The following is a 21,129-nucleotide window of genomic DNA, read 5'->3' as shown; positions in this document are numbered from 1 at the left end:
TTTCACTTCGATGCATGTACACATCATTCTTGCTGGTTTCTGTACTACGACTTCTGAAAATAATCTATTGGATTTTACTAGTATGGCTACCCCACCGTAACCATCCATACGATCTGACCGAACAATATTATAACCTTGGAAGTTATAAAACCTTTCCTGTTTGAACCAGGTCTCTGACAAAGCTGCTATGGTAGTTTCTGTTGTATTTAAGAGATATTCTAAGTTTTCTTTATTGCCAACTGCAGATCTGCAGTTCCACTGTAAAATGTTGAGTTTGTTTATAGCTGAGAAGACGACGAAGTAGTTGGTATATTGTGCACGTTTAATAATTGTTTACTAATTAATATTTGCTGTAAGTCTTGTTTAGTAACATTGGGATTATTAGTTTCCCTAAAATTTTTAAAAAGTTCGGTAACAATAGTAAAAATTATATCTAAAATATCAGAGTTTGACTCTGTTTGTAGCGTGTGAGAATTTGAATTTAAATTATTTTTATATGAAGGACTATTTATAATTGGAATATTAGTTCCTGATTGTCTAAAGTTAAATGTGTATTCTGGATCTCACTGTGTCAAGACAGGACTATTTGGTCTCTGCCTTTTGCTGCCTTTAGAAGATTTGACGACTGTATATTTATTATGATTACTATTGGCCGAAAATGTGAATGGACGAGTAACAGAAGAGCTATTTAAACTTTGGTTAACAAGAGGGTAATTAGAAGAAGGCAAATTTTGTTGATGAGAATCTTTAATAATGTTATTTGATGTTATGTCTGCACAAGATTTGCGGGGAATTTGTTTGTTGGCATCATGGTAATTAATATTACTATTAGTCATGCATTCTTTAATTAATTTCTGTCTTTTGAATTCTGGACATGACTTAAGATTTGTTGTGAAGTGGTCTCCCATACAACTAAAACATTTTGGGGTTAATGTTGTTTCCTGACACTCTTTTGTATTATGGTCTTTCTGGCAATTGTTACAACGGAGGTTACTCCTACAATGCTTCACCTGGTGGCCAAATCGCAAACAGTTGAAACAAAGCAGGACTTTTTGTTGATATGGTTCAATTTCTTTCAACACCTTATTTATAGTAACGTATTTTGGAAGTACTTGTGTTTTAAAGCTTACTACACACGATTTAGTAGGAACATAATTTATTTTATCATCGGTAACCGTTTTTCTATTTATTCTAGAAACGTTTATTACCTCAAAATTAGAATTTATTTCGAATTTTTGAATTTTATTTTTAAGATATTCATCGGAGAATTCTGTTGAGACATCCCGTATAACACCTTGTCTAATAATAATAAATTTAGGTATATAAACATCCAAATTGTTTTTAACAAAAACCGGATCGTCTTTCTTGTCGATAAGGTAATTAGCGTTTTTAGAATCCGTAAATTTAATTCTTAATTTATTTCTGCCAATTGTATCGATACTAATTATTTTATTATCTAATTCTGGGAATTTTGTAAGAATAATATCACCAATTTTTAATGCATTAAGTTTACCTTTAAGATCGCTATCTTTATTTTCAACATATATATGGAACGGTCCACGGTCATTTATGGTATACTTAAAAATTTCTTTTTGTTTGTCATCGTTAGATTTAATAGGATCGGAAGTACTTACAGTTTGGTTGAGTTCAGCCTTACTAAAACCTTTAAAATTGCTAGGGGATTCCATTTCAACATCTGGACTACTAAGGGTGGTATTGGGAGGTCCATCAGGTTCAGGGGGCGGTTTACCGCCCGTGTCCGCACTCATTTAATTAAAAAATAGAAACAAAAACGCGAGTTATTGGTCTATATATTATTTGAATAATTATCGATACTTATTATTCGTATTAGTAAAGCGTTTAGATTACTCGTCAGCACCGGCTATTGACACGTCCGACTCACACGAGAACTAAAACTAGAATGCAATTGTAGATGAATCTGCAGACTGAATATATTAAAAAATAAATTAAAACGTGTAGGAGTCCCATCATTGAGTAAGTTAAGCTGTAAGTCAGACATTAACTTTTCCAGTAATTTACCTCTGGTATCAGTACGGACAGCCTGCCAAATGCTATTGTGAGCATTAAAGTCACCAAGTATAATACAAGGAGTTGTAATTTGTTCGATAAGGTTATTTATATCGTCAAAAGTTAATATTGCACTTAGGTAAATGTTACAAATGTAGAGTGTCGAGGCTGCTGAAAGTTTTATTACTACTGCTTCGAGGTTGGTTTTTACAGGAAATAGGCTTACTACGTATGATTTTTTTACCAAAGTGGCAACCCCTTCTTCTTCTTCATGTGCCGTGCTCGATTATCGAACGTTGGCTATCAAATTGGCTATAGTAATTTTGTTAACGGCAGCTCGGAAAAGGGATGCAGAGGATCTGTTATACCATTCTCTCAGGTTTTTAAGCCATGACGTTCTTCTTCGACCTGGCCCTCTTCTTCCGTCTACCTTGCCTTGTATTATTAAATGGAGTATATTATATCTCTCTGGGTGTCGCATAACATGGCCAAAATATTCAAGTTTTCGATTTTTAACTGTTCTGACGACTTCTGTGACTTTTCCCATCCGGTGCAAAACAACTTCGTTACGAAGTAATGGTGGCAACCCCACCAGAAGAATAATTACTATTACTTTTTCTGTCATTTCTAAAACAATTGAACTGCTTAGAATTGTAACTTGTGTTTGGACTAAGGTTAGTTTCTTGTAGCCAAATTATTTCTGGACAGTATTCTGATTGAATGATTTGAAGCATGGGTAAACCATGGAACAGTCCATCAATATTCCACTGTAATATAGAGTTGAAAATTAGGCATCGGAGGAAGAGAATTCACTGTCAGAAATATCTTTACATAGATAGTGATTCAATTTATTTTTAAGTCGGGTGAAGCGATGTTTCATAGTTTTGTCTGATAGGTATGGGTAAGATATGGTTAATAGGTTTATTAAACCGGGGAAATGGGTTGTGTATTCCTTGATAATTTCTATAGGTGAATTGTTACCTTGGGTATTTTCAATTAGTATCATTAGTTGATCATAGTTTAATAGAAGTGTTGTGGAATTTATATTCATGAAAAATTTAAGTGCATTAGGAGTAGGTGCTGTGCGTTTAGGTTTTTTGGGCTTTTGGATGTTGGTTTGATGTGGTGTTTGAGGAAGAGCAGACGTTGGATTATTAGTATTCAGATTTTCGATAGGAGGAGGTAACATTTCGTCAATACTTCTTTTCACAGATGTACTGGATGATTCTCCTGATTCCGAGTGAAGCTTGTTGATCTACTACTTCAGAGGATTTTCACATGGATTTTTAGTGGGAATGTTCTCTTCGGTGGGAATTATTTTGCACGCTTCAGAAGTTGGCAGTAGGGTTTGAGGAATAGAAAAAATTGAAGAGGGTTTTTGAATATTTATGTTGTTTGGATCACCGTCTTCAGCTTAATGTGATTTGGAACCATTATCGGTGGCGGAGTGGGAGATTAGCGTTGAAGTATGGTTCTGTAAAGTTGAATTTTGGGCTTGAGTGGGAGGAATTGTATTGTTGGTGTTTGAGCATTTGCTTGATATATGGCCTGTTTGCTTACATGTATAGCATTGTAAGATTATCTTGAGATAAGAAAATTATGTAGGTGACGCTTTCGTAATTTATTAAAATAGAATTTGGAATCATGATACTATGTGGGCTGACAAATACTTGTCTTCTGAAGCTTTTTATGTGGTTGTATTCAGGTAAAGAAGCACCGTTTCTTAAAAAGGTTATGAGGGAGACGAGGTTTAGGCCCATTTGTTTCAATTCTCGGATGAGAATATCGTGAGGGATTGTCGGACAGACACTGGATAATACTAATCTTTCTGCTGGGGTTATAAGTCGTCTAGCTCGTATGGTTTCTCCTTGTACTTGTATAGAACCATATTTTTCCATAAAGTTATCTACGGTGAGTTTGCTACTTAGGTACATACATATTCTGTTACTGGATAAACGAGAAGAAAATTAAATATTTTTTGGATTGATTAAGGTGCCTAACGGAATCAAGTAATCTTGAATGGGGGCATTATTTATAGCACTAAATATTATTCCCTGTTCTTTCGTTTGAAAAAATTCTGCTGAAAAGCAGCTGAGCTGTAAGATTTACTAATTGGAGAGACGTTCTGTATAGTAACATCGGAAGACATATCCATTAATTATTTTTACGCAGTCACATAAAAGTAATACCTCTCTGTGCCAGCAAAAAACAATACTGGTTGTTGTTTATTATTTATAAATTTTGGTTATTTACGGTAAATAAAACCATATGAGAAACCAATAAAACCAGTTCAGGATGCGACTTTAGGTTTGACTAATATTATAATATTAAAACTTACAGTCTTAAATACTGTTGGTTCACTTTGATTGTAATTAACACTTTCGATATTCGTAATTAAACACAAAATATCAAGAGCCGAGACAAATAACTGTTTCTACTTATTTATCAGGACCGAACTCAAGAAACTTGTTATTGTTGCGAAGAATAAAGGTTTTTATTGAAAATAAACAAACCGATAAAACAATCAGATAACACAGCTCGGTACGTTATAGGTATAGATTTTAGTTGCTTTTGGCTAACGCTTTGGCCACACGGGCGATTTTTTACGGCGCGATAATTTACGGCGCCCATTGGTTTGACTACTTCCTCCACCAATTTTAGATGAAATGATTTCATCAGTCATAGTCAAACCAATTGTGACGTTCCGCCCCTTATAGAATCCATTATTGATGGGAAGATATTATTTCATTATTTTTAGAATTATTTTCTTTCAATGGTTATTAAAATATAACATAACACCATCACAGAATTTTAAATGCTTGTGACGTCACATTTTAAGTGTGGCAACATTGGTTTGCTTGCGTTTGACAGCGTATCGATGGGAGAGGGGAATTGAATTGCCCGCGGAGATCGTCAGCCAGCTAACGAGAGGGCATTGGCTTTCTAGAAGTGTGTCGGAGTGGCAGGTCGGTAGCTTGATATTTTACCCACAATTTCAAGATCCAAATTATAATTAAAGATTGAATCCATCCAGCATTAGGGAATATAAAGTTATTAGTGAATACGAAGTTGAAGAATTTGAATGCAGATTTAAAATGAGTTCCGGCCTGGTAAATAAAAAATTTTATTAATTTATTTTCCGCCATATTGAAATTTTCTTGACTAACTTGCTAATTAAGTTTCATGTCGTCTATGTTCATGGTTTCTACGGTTTATTTTCATGGATCAAAATCATCGAGAGATAATTGAATATTCTTTGCTAATTTGTGCTTTCTGTTGGAAAATAGAGCTAATTTAAACTCAATTTTTTTTATATTCCTTTCAAGTCTACAGATCTCCTATCTTTTGAACCATGATCAAACAAGTATCCATTGCCTAATCATACTATATTTCATCCTTGTATAATATATCTATATACCTGTGTATATATTATAATGAAATATTTTTTCACAGTAATTATATCTTGTAGCCAAATTGAAAATCACATGTGTTATTTGAACAAGGTCATCTGATAACAACTTAATAAAGAGTCGAGCTGTCTAGTCATTCAAGTTTTTGGACTTAATGACCTATTTCTTCTTATTCCCATAGGAATAAAAACACCTCCTCGTTTCTCTTGCTTCTTTTTGACACATTGGTGGATTGGTAGTAATACCATATGTGTTTTTTTTAGCCACCACTATGAAATCATAAAAAAAAAGAAAACCTAAGACCACCAAGGTAGACCACTTCTAGAGAGACGGTCACTAGGAGACCAGCCTGGAAGATCTCCATATCTATCTTTTTCGCCTGTACCTTCAACTGGTTTTTTTTCCACCTGTTTTCTTGTACCTCCAGCAGGACAGTTGCAAGAGGGAGTTAGCACCCCCTTGTGCTCATTGCATCCCGGTCAATTTGGGGAATACACAGCAAGGAACGCACCGCAAGGAACATTGGAAGATTGTGAAAAGGGGTTTGTGTTGATGAACATTCGGTTTGCTCTAAGTAAAAATTTAGACTGTTTTTTGTGATTTTCAGGATACTTAGTTTATTCATATAGGTACTTTATAAATTTATTGCACATAACCTTTCCCTTTTCAAGATTTTTATAGTATTACAGAACAGTATAATAATTGATAGCGTTCCCCAAAGCTGCGTAACCTCCATGGTGAGAATCTCTGAGCTCAGATACTTTCCCATACAATAGTGTTGGTACTCTTATATTTTTTTTATTATTCTTTGGCTTGTTTCCCTTTTATATAACTATTTAAACTCCTTTAATTATTTTAGTATATTTTAAATTAAATTTTTCAAATTAACTTCAAATATCATTAAAAATTTCTATTATTCAAATTATTTAACTTTAACTATTAATTTTTATATTAAATTCGAATAAATCCCTAGTACCCATCCCCTCAGGAAGGTACTAGTTTTACTTGCCATTATTATTAAGAACCACGAGTCGGTAAAAGGATCTTTGGTATCCAGAACTCCGTTGGTTCACTTAGGGACTTGGTACCCGTCAACTCATTGAGTTGTACATACATATATTAAATATCTTGTTCATATTATCAGGTAGTATTGAATTAAGTGTACGTATGATATTCGTACCATTGTTATTGGGTGAGGGTAGTTACTGCTAACCAAGTGTAAGTTGTACTTTCTGTATTAGAGGTACTCTTATTCAGATTTTCTAACCTTATTAAGATTATTCTTAGATTATATTTGTAAGGTAATTCTGGAAATGACTTTCACTAGTATTTTTTTTTTGTCATGTTAGAGTTACATACTAGTTACTTGTCTTAACTCGGAGATTGTGAAAATCTGGTAGTTACATTCAATAAATATACATTTATTGTGATTTTTTTTTCTTATTACTCCTTTATCTTGATAATATATTTTATAACTTAATAATCTTTAATAACATTTAACCTACTTGTACTACAAATTTAATATACTCTATAGCAGCGTAGAATACCTGGAAGAGGGTTAACCCAGTTATCCTTCTTCTGGCGCCCAAAAATTTATTCTATTTTCATTATATTATTATATTTACCTTATCTACTTTGTGAACAGTGTCTTAATATCTTCTTTTCTAGCCATCATTGTCATTTCCTTTAATTTATTGTCCAGCCAGAAATAGCCGTGCAAATTGGCCGAATCCTTCCTTGAGTGTCAAGTGGCCATTCTCTTGCATATTGAGCTAGCTATTCAAGTTACATCTATCTATTCATAATTTTCATCTTCAGTCCTATATCAATTCTATACTCTTCGTCTTGGCATCTTTCCATACAAGTACTACTGCAAAGTAGTATTTTAGACTTCAGCTTCTTCAACGCAGAAGCCACATTGTTGTTCCTTTGGCTACATTAAGTAGATCTTCTTTTTCCTACTTCTGTTGGAGTTTATCACTCTCTGTGCATTCACTCCAACAGAAAATCTTCTTCCAACAGGTTACATTGGCGCCCAACGTGGGGCCTTATTTTTGGTCTGAGACAGTATTTATTTAGGTCAATTCTTCTCTTTTTATCTCAAGTTTCTTTGTTATTTCCGTTTGGTATCTCTATACACATCTTGTTACTTATTTATTTTATTTTTAATTTCTGATACATATCAGGTATTCTTATACGCTGTTTTGATTTTTGTTTATATTTTGGGACCTCATTATAGTATAGGTTTGTGCAACTTACATTCTGGGTTAAATTTGAATTTTTTATTGGGAACTTATATTTAATATTGCTATTAATAATATAATTCATATAAGGTAATTTTTATTCCTTCAGCCAATAGTGGTATAGTTGGAGGTACAACTAAGCATTGATTATTATTATATATATTTTTTCCAAAGTGGTGGTAAGTTACATATAAATAAAAATTTACTTCCAGTATTTAGGTAGTAGGTTTACTTGAGTATACATTATTTATTGGATTATTTATCCATTTATTTGATCTTATATATTTATTTGATCTTATTTATTTGATTATATACTTCATTATATATATATATATATTTTTTGCTGGCCATTTTGATTTTGTTGGTGTGTTGCGAATATTTTCTCGGTATATATATTTTGCGTGCAAACTTAGGTATCTTTCATACTTCTGTTCTTTGGACTACTTGTCAATAATTTTGCTCTCATCATGTGTGCTTTTAAAGCTGAACATCTTCTGGTGGATGAACTGGATTATGAATTAAAGATTAGGGACATAATGCCAGAGGAGTCGACAACTGTCGATAAAAAACGCAATCTTCTGAGAGGTGCTTTGAAACAAGAAGCTGGCAATAGGAGTTTTCTCCAAATATCAGCTGTATCCATCCCTTTTGAGGAACAACAGAAAGGAATCTCTGAAACATTGGACAGCTTGTCTAAAAAAATCGAAAAATTTAGGGGAACTGTAAAGGATACAGAGTATGCGCGATTAACATCTCGTCTAGGCCATATTTCTGCCCGTGTACACTTGTTACACTGTCCTACCGAAGAACAGGAACCTTTCAAGAAATCTGTTTCTCTTAGAATATTAACACTAGAGGGTGAACTTGATTCTAGAGTTAACCCCATAGCTACCTCTACTCCTAATGCTCCAGTCAATGTATCTAGTTTCACTTACTCCAAACCTGTGCAAGTACACAAATGGGGTATTTCATTTTCAGGTGAAAAACAGCACACTGATGTGATGTCATTTTTGGAAAGGGTTGAATGTCTTCGAGTATCTAGAGGTGTTTCTGAAGAGGATTTGTTTGCTGCATCTGCTGAACTGTTCACCGGGACAGCTTTTACCTGGTTTAGGAATAATAGGGGTAATTTTTCTTGTTGGTCTGATCTGATTAAAAAGTTGAAGTCAGATTTTCTTCCGTACTCGTTCCAGGACGACCTACTAGATCAAATTAAGAATCATAAGCAGAAACCTGGGGAATCTGTTACTATGTTTATTAATACTATATTAGGTATGTGTAGTCGTTTAGACACTCCTTTGTCAGATTTAGCTAAAATTAAAATCATCCTTAAATGTCTATTACCCTTTTATCATCAACAATTAGCTCTTATGGACATTCAGAACATTGATGACCTTACTATAAAGTGCAAACGTTTGGAGGAAACTTTATCCTGGTCTTCGCAACCTCCATCCACATCTCGATCCTATTCTAACCCTTCTTCTCAGCCAACTTCCTTTAGGCAACGTTCTTGGCCAAATAAGGGCCATGATCATAATGTTTCGGTTGTTAGTTCTCTTGTCTGTTGGAATTGTGATCAGCCAGGTCATCCGTTTTACAATTGTGCAATTCCTCAAAGTCGTATTTTCTGCCATGGTTGTGGCCGAGAGAACACCCTTAAAAGGAATTGTTCTAAGTGTTCGGGAAACGAGACGTCGGAGGTCCGTCCCCTGAACGTTTCTCCGTCCAACACCCAATCAGGGAATCCAACCCCATCGTCAAACGAAACTGCTGGACCAAGCACATCCAGCAACCCAAACCCATCTTCACGAAAAGGAAAAGGGGTGTCGTTCAAGAAAACAGCACACACCACAAAACAAAATTAAACCAGAAATTAATTTCTATAGATGATACGTTAGATTCGCTTGATTCAAATGATCACAGATGTTCATTTACAAATTCTTCTTTGATTGGTAGTGTTCAACGTAACAATAATAATTGTGATAGTGATGTAGTTCCATTATCTATATTAGATTCTAGTTTTGTTAATGATGATGATACGTCTAGGTTAGTTCCCTATAACGGTTCTAGACAACCAAATACTTTATATCTAGATATTAATTCTTTATTAGTTAGGAAACAAAATGATAATAGGCCATATCTCCCTATTCAAATTCTAGGACAATCGTGTTTAGCTTTGTTAGATAGTGGCTCTAATATTTCCTTGATAGGGGCACATTCATTAAATTTATTGAAAAATTCTAGTATTCCCATTATGCCCATTTCATCTTTGCAAGTATCTACTGCAGATGGTACAGTTCAGTCCATTACAGGCAAACTCCAAATTGAAATCACAGTGGCCGATTTATGTAGAGAAATTACATTCTATGTTATTCCTTCCGTGCAGAATTCTATAATTCTAGGTATGGACTTTTTCAATGCTTTCAATAGCACCTTAAGTTGTTCTGATTTTTCTTTTTCCATATCTGAATTTAATTTATCTACCCTTAGTGCTATTCATGATTTTGCTAGTTTATCAAGCTCCGAACAAAGGCAATTAGAGAGTATGATCTCTAAATTCACTACTCTTTCTTCAAAAGACAAACTAGGTCGTACGTCGTTAATATCTCACACTATCGAAGTGGGAAATCCCACTCCTTTTAGGTTGTATCAGTATCCCATACCTCAAGCCTGGCAGGCAGATTTAGAAAAAGAAGTAGATTCGATGCTTGCTTTAAATATCATAGAACATTCAACGTCGTCCTATTGTTCCCCACTCTGGTTAACGAAGAAGAAGGATGGATCCTTCAGGATCTGCTTTGACGGTCGAAAACTAAACAGTATCACAACGAACAGGGATGCTTATCCTATCCCCAGAATAGATGTGATTTTGAGCAAACTTCAGAATGCCAAATACATCTCTTCTATTGATTTGTCTAAGGCCTTCTTACAGATCCCACTGAGTGAAGAGAGCAAGAAGTATACTGCTTTTGCTGTCAGTGGTAAAGGATTATTCCAGTTTGTCACCATGCCTTTCGGTCTTGTTTCTGCTCCTCAGACAATGTGTCGTCTGATGGATTTAGTCATTGGTCCACAGTTAGAGCCCTATGTTTTCTATTATTTGGACGATATTTTGGTTGTCACTCCCGATTTTTCCCTTCATATGGAAATTTTAGATAAGTTATTTTTACGTCTTAAGGAAGCTAATCTGACGATCAATTTGGATAAATGTCAGTTTTGTCGTCCTAGTCTTAAGTTCTTGGGTTATGTTGTTGATAACCAGGGGCTAAGGACTGATCCTGAGAAAATAGTAGCTATTAAAAATTTTCCCATACCTAAGACCACCACCCAAGTCCGTAGGATATTGGGAATGTGTGGCTATTATCGTCGGTTTGTACCGTCATACTCTACCTTGTTGTCTCCTCTTACTGATCTTTTGAAGAACAGGAAAAAGGGACAGACCATTACTTGGACTCCTGAGGCCGATGAAGCTTTTCGGCGCGTTAAAGATGCTTTAACGAGCGCTCCGGTCATGATGTCACCTAATTTTGATGAGCATTTTTATCTAATGACAGATTGCTCTAATACTGCTTCTGGTGGCGTATTATTTCAGTTGAAGGATGGCTCTGAACACCCAATAGCTTACACTAGTAAGAAGTTGAATAAGGCCCAGAAAAACTATTCAACCACAGAGAAAGAACTCTTAGCTATCATCCATGGGTTAGAAGCGTTTCGTTATTATTTGGAAGGTCGTAATTTCACTATAATTACGGACCATAGTTCCTTGGTATGGCTTCATAGTATGAAAAACCCTTCTCAGAGACTTTCTCGATGGATATGTAAACTGGCTGCCTATTCATATAAGATTGTCCATAGAAAGGCAAACGGGGTCGTGGTTGCAGATGCTCTTTCACGTGTCCACGATATTAATGTCCTAGATCTGTCTTCTTTAACCCCTGATGTGTGGTATCAGAATATGATTGATAGGGTTACTCAAGACCCACAAAAATATCCTGATTTTAAGGTAGAGAATAATGTTCTGTACAAACACACCTTTAGTCCGATAGAGTCCTTATCCAACATGTCGGAGTGGAAAATAGTTGTGCCTACGCCAAATAGGGAAAATATTCTGCATATGTTTCATGATGAAGTTACAGCTGGTCATTTTGGGTTTTATAAGACATATCACCGCATTGCTGAATTATATTATTGGCCTGGCATGCGGAAGTCTATTAAAAGGTACATTTCTAAATGCATGGTTTGTGCTACTTGCAAACCAAGTAACCTACCACAAGCTGGACTTATGGGTTCCTTCAGAAACATCAATTTTCCTTGGCAGATGATCTCAATGGATCTCATTGGACCGTATCCTCGGAGCTACAAGGGTAATACCTATTGCCTGGTAGTTGTGGATTATTTCACTAAATTTCCTTTAGTTTGTCCTCTTCGTCAGGCCACAACTCCAGCAATTTTGAAATATTTGGAGGAACAAGTCTTTTTGGTGTACGGTGTTCCCCAAATTGTGTCATGTGACAATGGTCCTCAGTTTGTATCAAAGGCCTTTAAAGATCTTTTAGCTAAATATAAGGTTCAGAAGACCTTTTATAATGCTGCCTACCATCCACAAGCAAACCATACTGAGAGAGTAAATCGCAGTATTGTCACAGCTCTAAGGTCCTATACATACCCAGATCACAGAGCTTGGGATCAATATATTCATTCCATAGCTCAAGCCATAAGGACTTCTGTCCATGAAGTTACCCAGTGCTCTCCAGCATATCTGAATTTTGGTAGGAATGTTGCTTTATCAGGTGATTATTTTGGTGTAATTTCAGACAATTCCGAAAATCTTCCTCAAATATCTGAGAAACTTCATCGCTTAGATGATCTCCAGACGTTACCTCATATTTTCGCAGACATTAGGAAGAAGTTAAAAACTTCTTACCTAAGGAACCAGCAGCACTATAATTTGAGGAAACGAGATCTGCGATTCTTTGTTGGTGATCGAGTATTAAAGCGCAATTTTGTCAAATCCAGTAAGGGTGATGCCATTTCTGCAAAGTTTTGCCAGAAGTATGTCCCATGTACTGTCTTAAGGGTAATATCTCCTTTGATTTATGAATTAAAGGACAATTTGACTAATAAGCGAATTGGTCAATTTCATGTAAAGGATTTACTGCCTGACAATACCATGGACGATGTTGATTCTTCAACTTCATCGGAAGAAGATTAACTTAGGGTTGTTTAAGCTAATATCTTCCTGTGTTTGCCTTTAGCTCGTTTTATTATGGTATAGTATTTTAGTCTAAATTTTTAATCACCAGAGAGTGCAGGACCATAGCATAATTTTTAACCTTCGGCATGGTTTGATGACTTCTCACTTATTAGTTACTTATTAGGTACCGAATTCTTGTGTAATACCGCTTGTATGAGTTTATCATTTTTTCTGTATTATGAATTGCATTTTAATTCATGGACAAATATTCTCAAGTACTAATCCAGCCAATAGTATTACCAAGTTGATAATCCCCACTTGTACTTTTAGTTTGTGTACTCAACCTCTTATAATAAAAGGGCTGTTGATTATTAGATATTTGGATATGTCGGCTCATACAAGTATTCTTGCTGAATAGAAATGGAACTATGTTACACTACCATATCTTAGATTATGTGTTATATTTTGGATATTTGATTACCTACTTATTATTATTTTTTTATATTATTTTTATATCATGTAAGTATTGGATTTGCCATATTGGAAAGATGGGGTTTTTAATTTGTTATTGGGTTACGCTATTGACATTTGTCACGGACATGTTAGATACTTTACAATAATTCAGATCCTTATTTTCTCCACAGTATAATTCTGGAATGAGTTTGGAATTTTGGTTTATAGATGAATTCTTGAGTCTTTCATATTTCTTCTTATGAACTAGTCTGTTAATGCTCAAAGTTGGTGAATACGTGGGTTCGAAATTCAGCAACTGATCACTGCTATCCGATTTCGTAATCCATGTCTTTCATGGTTGAGTATGCGGATGTTTATGCATGATAATATTTCCGGTCGGGAAACGGTGCGCAACATTTCCTAACCATTCTTGTGTAATTAGTCCAGATATTCCAGGCACGTTTTCACACGATAATAGGGAAGTTTAGTTTGCTTATTTTATGTCTCTTAGTTCATAGTATATTGATGCTTTGATTATCCATATACGTAGAGTCGTAATGTTAGTGATCAACCCGTCGGGACAAATTATTGATTTTCTTTTTAGTAGATTCCCTCTTCTATCCTCAGGCATTAGTTGTTGCTTAGATTCAGGAATATCTCCTGGATAATCCTATGTATGTTCAAATGAATATACAGTCTTATAAAAAAAATTGGGAGCTCGTTCCCGTCATATTTTGTATTTACCATAGAGTCATAGTACTTATAAGTTACCCTTCATTTTTATTATTTAGTTTAGATAGGCTCATATTACCGAATGAGGGAAGATGTAGAGCTAATTTAGTTATTTATTTAGTATTAGTGGGAATTGGTCCATAAATTTTCCTGATCGTTCTTCATTGGATATGCTCTTATAAATCTGGTGTCCATTGATAGTCCGATTTTGGATTGAGTGTCCAATTCCACATTTAGTTTGGTTAATGTGTTTGGATTCGTTTGGTATGTTTACTATTTGTATTATTCGGTATTGGTGAGAATTGTTCCATAAATCTTCCTGATTGTTCTTCTCTGGATATGCCATTACAAATCTGGTATCCATTGTTATTCCAATTTTGGATTGAGTGTTCGATTATTCTTCACTAATTTTAGTTATTGATTTATTTGGTGACTTTAGTATATTTACTTGCGTTAGGGTATGAATTGGCTCACACCTTTGCCTGGTTGTTCGTCCTTGGATATACCCTTTATAAATCTGATGTCCAGGGATAGTACAACTTTGGATTTGCTGCCAATTCGACACTTATTTGTCATTATAAACTAAATCTCATCTGTAGGTTGTTTGGCTTTAAAAAAAAAAAAAAAAAAAAAAAACCAGTCACGTTTACTAGGACTTCGGGTCATCTTTTGCAATTCCTGTTAGTTGCTGCAGTGACCATCCTGCTTTCCCTTGATTATTAGTTGTGATTATTTGTAATCTTGCGAATCAACGGGGAATGATACACTAAGTACTACTACTTTAGTTTAATATGTGAAAAAAAAAAAATTTTTAATTAAAATTTTTTTTTCTCGTGGTCAAAAGGGAATGTGACGTTCCGCCCCTTATAGAATCCATTATTGATGGGAAGATATTATTTCATTATTTTTAGAATTATTTTCTTTCAATGGTTATTAAAATATAACATAACACCATCACAGAATTTTAAATGCTTGTGACGTCACATTTTAAGTGTGGCAACATTGGTTTGCTTGCGTTTGACAGCGTATCGATGGGAGAGGGGAATTGAATTGCCCGCGGAGATCGTCAGCCAGCTAACGAGAGGGCATTGGCTTTCTAGAAGTGTGTCGGAGTGGCAGGTCGGTAGCTTGATATTTTACCCACAATTTCAAGATCCAAATTATAATTAAAGATTGAATCCATCCAGCATTAGGGAATATAAAGTTATTAGTGAATACGAAGTTGAAGAATTTGAATGCAGATTTAAAATGAGTTCCGGCCTGGTAAATAAAAAATTTTATTAATTTATTTTCCGCCATATTGAAATTTTCTTGACTAACTTGCTAATTAAGTTTCATGTCGTCTATGTTCATGGTTTCTACGGTTTATTTTCATGGATCAAAATCATCGAGAGATAATTGAATATTCTTTGCTAATTTGTGCTTTCTGTTGGAAAATAGAGCTAATTTAAACTCAATTTTTTTTATATTCCTTTCAAGTCTACAGATCTCCTATCTTTTGAACCATGATCAAACAAGTATCCATTGCCTAATCATACTATATTTCATCCTTGTATAATATATCTATATACCTGTGTATATATTATAATGAAATATTTTTTCACAGTAATTATATCTTGTAGCCAAATTGAAAATCACATGTGTTATTTGAACAAGGTCATCTGATAACAACTTAATAAAGAGTCGAGCTGTCTAGTCATTCAAGTTTTTGGACTTAATGACCTATTTCTTCTTATTCCCATAGGAATAAAAACACCTCCTCGTTTCTCTTGCTTCTTTTTGACACATTGGTGGATTGGTAGTAATACTATATGTGTTTTTTTTAGCCACCACTATGAAATCATAAAAAAAAAGAAAACCTAAGACCACCAAGGTAGACCACTTCTAGAGAGACGGTCACTAGGAGACCAGCCTGGAAGATCTCCATATCTATCTTTTTCGCCTGTACCTTCAACTGGTTTTTTTTCCACCTGTTTTCTTGTACCTCCAGCAGGACAGTTGCAAGAGGGAGTTAGCACCCCCTTGTGCTCATTGCATCCCGGTCAATTTGGGGAATACACAGCAAGGAACGCACCGCAAGGAACATTGGAAGATTGTGAAAAGGGGTTTGTGTTGATGAACATTCGGTTTGCTCTAAGTAAAAATTTAGACTGTTTTTTGTGATTTTCAGGATACTTAGTTTATTCATATAGGTACTTTATAAATTTATTGCACATAACCTTTCCCTTTTCAAGATTTTTATAGTATTACAGAACAGTATAATAATTGATAGCGTTCCCCAAAGCTGCGTAACCTCCATGGTGAGAATCTCTGAGCTCAGATACTTTCCCATACAATAGTGTTGGTACTCTTATATTTTTTTTATTATTCTTTGGCTTGTTTCCCTTTTATATAACTATTTAAACTCCTTTAATTATTTTAGTATATTTTAAATTAAATTTTTCAAATTAACTTCAAATATCATTAAAAATTTCTATTATTCAAATTATTTAACTTTAACTATTAATTTTTATATTAAATTCGAATAAATCCCTAGTACCCATCCCCTCAGGAAGGTACTAGTTTTACTTGCCATTATTATTAAGAACCACGAGTCGGTAAAAGGATCTTTGGTATCCAGAACTCCGTTGGTTCACTTAGGGACTTGGTACCCGTCAACTCATTGAGTTGTACATACATATATTAAATATCTTGTTCATATTATCAGGTAGTATTGAATTAAGTGTACGTATGATATTCGTACCATTGTTATTGGGTGAGGGTAGTTACTGCTAACCAAGTGTAAGTTGTACTTTCTGTATTAGAGGTACTCTTATTCAGATTTTCTAACCTTATTAAGATTATTCTTAGATTATATTTGTAAGGTAATTCTGGAAATGACTTTCACTAGTATTTTTTTTTTGTCATGTTAGAGTTACATACTAGTTACTTGTCTTAACTCGGAGATTGTGAAAATCTGGTAGTTACATTCAATAAATATACATTTATTGTGATTTTTTTTTTCTTATTACTCCTTTATCTTGATAATATATTTTATAACTTAATAATCTTTAATAACATTTAACCTACTTGTACTACAAATTTAATATACTCTATAGCAGCGTAGAATACCTGGAAGAGGGTTAACCCAGTTATCCTTCTTCTGGCGCCCAAAAATTTATTCTATTTTCATTATATTATTATATTTACCTTATCTACTTTGTGAACAGTGTCTTAATATCTTCTTTTCTAGCCATCATTGTCATTTCCTTTAATTTATTGTCCAGCCAGAAATAGCCGTGCAAATTGGCCGAATCCTTCCTTGAGTGTCAAGTGGCCATTCTCTTGCATATTGAGCTAGCTATTCAAGTTACATCTATCTATTCATAATTTTCATCTTCAGTCCTATATCAATTCTATACTCTTCGTCTTGGCATCTTTCCATACAAGTACTACTGCAAAGTAGTATTTTAGACTTCAGCTTCTTCAACGCAGAAGCCACATTGTTGTTCCTTTGGCTACATTAAGTAGATCTTCTTTTTCCTACTTCTGTTGGAGTTTATCACTCTCTGTGCATTCACTCCAACAGAAAATCTTCTTCCAACAGGTTACACAATGGGCACCGTAAATTATCGCGCCGTAAAAAATCGCCCGTGTGGCCAAAGCCTAAGGTTAAGGCTCCACGGGCGACAAATTTACGGTAGCAGTAGCCGTAAAACGAACTTAAGGTTCCGCGGAACGGAATAGGAATAGCCGAACTGAACCGACTATGCACAAGTCCTGTAGTCGGTTCAGTTCGGCTATTCCTATTCCGTTAAGCCTAAGGCCACACGGGCGATAATTTACGGCGCTGTAAGAGCAGTAAACCTGACAAAGCATTGTTTGACTAACTCCTATTTCATCTACAATGGGGAACTTGCACATTTTTGTTTATTACATAATAATGTTCAATTTTGTTTAAAAATGAGATTTCCAAAATTTCACGCTTCAATAACTCATAATAACTTAGATATACAAATTTAAAATCTTTTGTAATTTAAAATAGTTCATACGGCCAGTGACGTTACATAGTTTTACTAGATTTTAAATTGTTACGTTTATGGTTATATTTAGGTATATTTTTCTTCTCCTTCTTTAGTTTATTGGCCTCCATCTACTTAAGTATTTTGCCAGCTCATCGTCGCCGAATAAGGAAAAAATATTTATATTCTTATGATATTTTATCTTATTTCATTGTAATTATATATACCGGTTTGCTGAGATTGGAGTTTGATCCATCTTTTGAAGGAAAGGAAAGAAGGTTTACTATGGAAAATAAAACCATTTTGTAAAAGTACAAGTTTTCTATGAATAGTTCATACGATCAAAACACTTGTGACGTCACATAACTGTTATTTTCTCCTGACGTTTACAATATCTAATTTAAAATTATATATACAATTTTGTTTCATAGAGTTATATATATATATATACAGAAAAAATAAAGATTTTTTATTATAGACCACATACCTGATATTTCCTACAGATTTATATATATATATATATATATATATATATATATATATATATATATATATATATAAATCTGTAGGAAATATCAGGTATGTGGTCTATAATAAAAAATCTTTATTTTTTCTAAAAACTCAATATTTCGCACATTTTTTTGATGGCTTCTTCAGGAGTATACTGTAACAACAATTATAACAACTAAATATTCCACTAAATCCACTAAAATATGGTCACGGACATCATAGAATCAAATTGGAACCTTATAAAAGACTTATAAAAGAATTTTTTAAAAATTCTTAGATTTATTGTTAATAACACTTACTTCAGTTTTAATGGAAAATTTTACTCCCAAATTTTTGGAACACCGATGGGTTCCCCCATTAGTCCAATCCTTGCGACTATTGTAACTGATCATCTCTTAGACAATGTGATTACACAGTTACCGTTTGAGTTACCGTTTTTATATAAATATGTCGATGACATCATATGTGCAGTTCCATCGTATCACATCAACACTACATTAAATATTTTTAATTCATTTAATAAACATCTTCAGTTTACAATAGAAACTGAGGCAGATCTTGGTGTACCATTTTTAGATACAAGGGTAATAAGAACTGAGAATAATATTTTAATATTGGATTGGTACCAAAAGCCGACAGCATCAGGCAGGTATATTAATTATTTTTCAAATCATACCACTCGCCAAAAATACAATACCGTATTAGGCATGAAAAACAGAATAACGTCCATTGTTGATGACACTTTTTTACAAAAAAATCTAGACATATTATACAAAATCTTTCGCAACAATGGATATCCTAAACATATTTTAAAAAAACTTATTTACAGCAGTAATTTCTACGATGGTCCCGTCCATGATTCCAACAATAAGTCAATTATATATAAAAAACTCCCCTTTATTAATGGTCTAACACATTCAGTCATATCCATATTTAAAGATGTTCCCAATATCAATATAGCCAAATACAATACTATGAACAGCAAACAATTATTCTCAAAAATTAAAGACCCAGTACCAACCTTGTATAGAAGTAATGTTGTTTATGAAATACCATGTCTAGGATGTCAGAATAGTTACATTGGCCAAACATCACAATGGTTAAAGCAAAGAATCACACAACATAAAAGTGATTGCCGCTTAAGAAAAAATACGTGTGCAGTAGTTGAGCATTATGAAAACACCGGTCATATGCTGGACTATAATAATACTCGTATTTTGGCACAGTCTGATAACTATAAAAGTAGATTATTTCTGGAGATGTATCACATTAACAAAAATAAAAAAAACTTTAAATTACAAAACAGACACTGGACAGTTAAGTAACATATATTGTAATATATTGAATAAAATTTACAGTAATCATTAAGTTAACACTCGCCTTAATAAACAACTAACCTTAATAATTAAAGTAATAGTATTCCTCTAATTGTTCTTTTGTTGTTATTTTTTGCGTTTGAGTCATTTTATGTGTTTTGTCTTATTACTGTAACGAACGTGCTTCAGACCTTTCCTTATATTAATTTTAAGATGCATTTTAATATATGACAGTAACAATTTTTATTTTAATGTCAATGTTATTTATTTGTGAAATCTTTTAACTTTCTGTAAGTATTTTAAAATCTAGTTTGTACGTCTTTGTAAGTTGTTAAAATTGTTGTTACAGTATACTCCTGAAGAAGCCATCAAAAAAATGTGCGAAATATTGAGTTTTTAGAAAAAATAAAGATTTTTTATTATAGACCACATACCTGATATTTCCTACAGATTTATTTATTGTTTTTGGTCGAAATAATCACTTTGAATATATATATATATATATATATATATATATATATATATATATATATATATATATATATATAAATATATATATATATATGTATATATATATATATATATATATATATATATATATATATATATATATACAATATATCAAGTGAGTGAGAAGAAGTCTCACTGTAATTGAGGTTATCAGTCAAGGAGAAATAAAAAATGAAAAAACTATTTCAATCTTTTAATAGAAGACGTTTCGTGCAGTCTTCCTGCACTTCATCAGTTCTACTGATTGTGAAGTTACATATAAGATGTACACAACAATGTCATCACAATGGGTTGTGTTGTTAAAAACTTAATAGCTAAAAAATACATAAAATTTCTTAAGCTAAAAATACATAAACGCAAAAAATGTCACAAAGGTCCTTAGTGGTTAAAATCCTAAGGTTATTGAACAGTTACATAAAATTTTGTTTTGAAACATGAGGCCAGGAGAAGAAATATTCTGTTAGAGTCAAAAGAATTATTTTAAATCCATTTCTTATTCTAACCAAAAAAAGCGCACAAAAAACCTAAGCAAAAAACCAACTGTTCGGTATCTGTCATTAAATGGATTTAAAAAAAGGGGGATGTGAAAATCTTATATATATTATCTATATATATATATATATATATATATATATATATATATATATATATATATATATATATATATATATATATATATTAGTATAGATAGAGTGTCAATCAGAGCGAAGTGACAACACCATCTTTTTTATT

General features: G+C 33.4%; 1 long non-coding RNA gene across 1 annotated transcript; it reads left to right on the top strand.

The window, feature by feature from the left end:
* Positions 1–4,732: 4,732 nt before the first annotated feature.
* Positions 4,733–6,868, top strand: LOC126884426 (uncharacterized). The gene is made up of 2 exons (XR_007698028.1): positions 4,733–5,138; positions 5,702–6,868. It is a non-coding gene; the product is annotated as an uncharacterized LOC126884426 (long non-coding RNA).
* Positions 6,869–21,129: the final 14,261 nt, after the last annotated feature.

This window comes from Diabrotica virgifera, chromosome 5, assembly GCF_917563875.1.
Source record: "Diabrotica virgifera virgifera chromosome 5, PGI_DIABVI_V3a".
NCBI lineage: Eukaryota > Metazoa > Arthropoda > Insecta > Coleoptera > Chrysomelidae > Diabrotica > Diabrotica virgifera.
This window is presented reverse-complemented; position numbering and strand designations above follow the sequence as displayed.